General features: G+C 41.6%; 1 protein-coding gene across 1 annotated transcript in view; it reads left to right on the top strand.

The window, feature by feature from the left end:
• Spag17 (sperm associated antigen 17) overlaps positions 1-3,927 on the top strand; it is a 214,246-nt gene that overhangs the window by 26,240 nt on the left and 184,079 nt on the right. The window lies entirely within an intron of this gene.

Raw genomic sequence — 3,927 nt, forward strand, 5'->3', positions numbered from 1 at the left:
CACACACACACACACACACACACACACACACACACACACACACACACCCTACAGGGCACTCACACATTGGGGTAATCTCTTCCTAGACACCACCCCCGACTAAGCCAGCCCTCTGCCTCCTGCACCCTTCCCCTTGTCAGCATTCATCCATGCCTCTCTCTACAACTGCCTCTTTGGGCTTTCTCCCATTCAGGAGTGAGCCAGTCAAATTGTCTCATTGACATGTGGATGTCCCCTGATCTCAGGGTCCCAAGGCAGCTCACTTTTTAACAATAGATTCTCTCTCAAACTGGCATCTCGTCACAATTTAGAAAAAAGAGATTTCTCTTAGAGTGAGACAATTTCACCAGTTGAACCACCTCCTAAGCCTGAAAAGGGGATTTCCACCTAACTGCTAGAGGAATCTCCATCTCACCAAAACCTGTAGATATATTTGAGGCTTGTGTGGGCTGTGGGCTTCTGGCAGTGGAACTACCAGCTTCTGTCTGGCCAGTGACCTGTAAAGCAGATGCTGTGTCTGACTTGCTTCTCTTCCCCCCCCCCCCGTGTTCTTTTCTTCCCCTGCTCTCTCACGGCATCCCCTCACTTTCTTCATGGAGACCTGAAGCTCTTCTGCAGTTTCTCTCCCTGGGTATGGTCCATCTGTTCCTATTCTCTCTCAACCTCAAGCTCACCCTGAGGCAGCTCCTAGTCACTGCCTGACTCAGAGGCCATCGTAATCTATTCCTATTTCTTTCTGGTGAAACTGAAGGCACTACAGTGTTTGTTAGATTGTTTTCTTAAATGAAGTCTCTACTTGTTTCATCTTATGTATGGTTTGCACCCGGTCAGCATTTACACTGAAAGAAATATCCGAGGTGTGCAGGTCTTACACCTCATTTGCATCTTCAGCATCCTTTCAGCTGTGCACTGAACCTCCAGCCTTCCTGTCCTCGCTCTAGCACTGTTTTTCATGGAACCCCACAGTGAAATATTTTGTCTCTCTCTTTGTACCTGCCAATACAGGGTGGACTATGACAGGCATCCTTCACAGTGTCATCCTTCACAAGTGTCTCCACTGGCTAACAAACCATTTTGCTACCTCTGGAATCCCGAATTTTACCTGTTAGATCTATTTTAGGTGTGATTATAAGCCGTTGAGATTTTATCAGAGATGGTTTGTAAGTCACCGCTTTCATTCATGTTTCCAAAACGTTGCTTTGTCAAAGTTAATCCTGTCTAATTTTGCAGTGGGTCAGTAAACATACAGACGGTACTGCAGACGCTCACTACAGAGCTGCTTTCCTGATGACACACGCCTACATAGGTGGAAAATTCTGGTCATTTTTTTTTAAAGTGTTCTCCACTCACTTTATTGATATGCCTGTTTTCCAGTCACTTTGTTGATATGCCTTTTTGCAATCAGTTTATTAATATGCTTATTTTCTAATGACTTTATTGATAATGCTTGCTTTCTAATCACTTTATTGAAATGCTTTGATTAAAAATGTATTTCAACTGATTTAATGAGGGACTGATTTTAAATGCCCTTTCAGTTTCCTTGGTCAGTAATTAGTTGCACGTTTGACTTACTGGAAAGATGAGCTTCAGAAGAACACAGCTTTGGCAGGATGCGGGGAGGAGCGGTGCTTTAATGAAAGAGTTTCTGCCTGCTCAGCTTTAGCATCACCAGCATATGGAGTCCCTCCCACTGCCAACAAGCCAAAGGTTTGCTGATATCATGGCTGTCATTTCAGAAATACAAATTATTGGTGTCATAGTGATTTATGTTTTCCAAGACAGGCTTTCACTGCATAGCCCAGGCTAGCTTCAAACACATGATCCCCCTGCCTCAGACTCTCAAGTGCTCTCATTACAGCAGTGTGCCACCATGCCAGGCCGTTAAATGATTTTAGCGAAATATAAGCACACACCTCAGTTGCCTGTGATTCTTATCATCTTGGATGTCCTAAGGAGTCAGGCTTATTTACCTGTTTGTGATACTTAAAATAATCAGAAGGATAATGGGATTTTTTTATTCTCTTTGTGGTGATCTAAGTATTTCATCAAGAATTTATACATCATACATACTAAAGACTATGTACACAATGATTGAATTGCACAATAATCAGTAAAAATTAAAAATAAGCAAGTACAAAGCAGTAGAATGAGCTCCTGAGGCTAGCTGAGACTGCATGGTACAGACTACTGCGGCTGCCTGCTAAGCCAGGGTGCAGACCACAGACCATGGTCTTACTACCTTGAAACTTTGGTTATATGCTCAGAAGTCATCAATGGATGGAGACTAGCACCGAGAACCAAGCACGTCTTCAGACATATGCTAGCTCCCCACCTCATGTGTCTGGAAACCTAGATGGGCAGGGATGTCCAACTCCTTCCAAGTTCCAGAAGACCTGCGTACTTGGAAGCCAGTTACAGACAACCACAACAACCTCGCACAGTGTCAGTTTGTGCTCAGGAGCTTGCATCGGACCTCGCATTCTCAATCTACCACTAGCACCACTGATTTTTCACCATCATCAATAGAATGCATTCAGTTGGCCTCCAGCTCATATGTGTTCAGCGAGCATCTCTATTGTCTCCTCTTATCTCCCCTATCTCTCTTCTTATGTGCCTACCTGGTTTGTCCATTTATAATATCCACATGGCAAGCTTCACCTCTGGGTCAATCTTAACGTTACTGACTTAGATCTCAGGAGCTTTTCCTTCTTCATCCCAGCCTTGCCCTTCCCCCTCGTCCATGAGATGCCTCCTCTCACTACAGCTGGACATTTCAGACCTGCAGCTTGTTTGTTGGAGTCACAGACTATTTTTGAGCATACTATTCCTTCTCAGAGATTACTAGTTAAACTTATTGTCACTCTTGAATCCACAAACCAATTGCATTCCACACATGAAACTATTGCTGACCTCTCACTTCAATAACCATTTTGTTGTGTTCCCACCACATCAATAAAGATCACAGGATGGCTGCCATACTTTCTTAAAGTTATTATGCAAGCTGTCCTCTTCCTTGACTGTGGGCTTCTCATAGATAAGGACTGAATAATGTGATTCCCTTAAATATGAGTTACCTTGTCTTAGATGAAGGAAGGAGAAAGCAAATACAGGGGTTCCTCAAAGTCATTTGTAAAAAAAAAAAAAACAAAAAAAAAACAAAACAAAAACCAACCCCCTTGACTTGTATTCTCTCTTCTCTCCATTATTTTTATCAAAGTAAAATAATATTACATGCTTATTTTTATAATGTTGGTACATGTGTGAACCCCTATAATCTGCTATGAGGATAAAGACACACAACATTCATTTGGGACCTGTATAAGATATAGATTCTCCATGCCCTTTTATAGATTTTTTTTCCATGCTTTCTCCTACCAAATACCTACTACTGCTCTGATAGTTAACACTGTTCTGTCTTCAGGCACCATACAAATTATTTACTTGTTCTTGAATGTTCCATAAGCAAGCTGATACACACAATCTGTTCCCTTGTTCGTCACAAGGTCTTCATGTATAATCTGCATCAATAACTAGTGTATTCTTTTTCATACCTTATATAAATATGCCCTGAGTTTTTATATGCATTTTCTTCACCCGGACCTTGGGTTATCTCCAAGGTAAGAGGTTATATATAATATATGTTCAAGCTGCTCTTTGACTATATGCTCTCATCCCCCTTGAGCAGGTACTCAAGGTTAGAAATACTATGTCGTAGGACAAGCCTATGTTTAACTTTAGTAACTACTACCTTACACATTTCTGAAGGAATTGTCCCAATCTGTTATTTCTAGTAGTTGATGAGGTTGCAAGTCATCTGTCATTTGCCTTCAATTTTTTATCATTTATTTATTTGTTTGTTTATTTATTTATTTACTGTATGGTGTGTGTGTGTGTGTGTGTGTGTGTGTGTGTGTGTGTGTGTGTGTG

The sequence above is a fragment of the Psammomys obesus genome, unplaced genomic scaffold (assembly GCF_907164565.1).
Source record: "Psammomys obesus unplaced genomic scaffold, mPsaObe1.curated_primary_1811, whole genome shotgun sequence".
Taxonomy (NCBI): domain Eukaryota; kingdom Metazoa; phylum Chordata; class Mammalia; order Rodentia; family Muridae; genus Psammomys; species Psammomys obesus.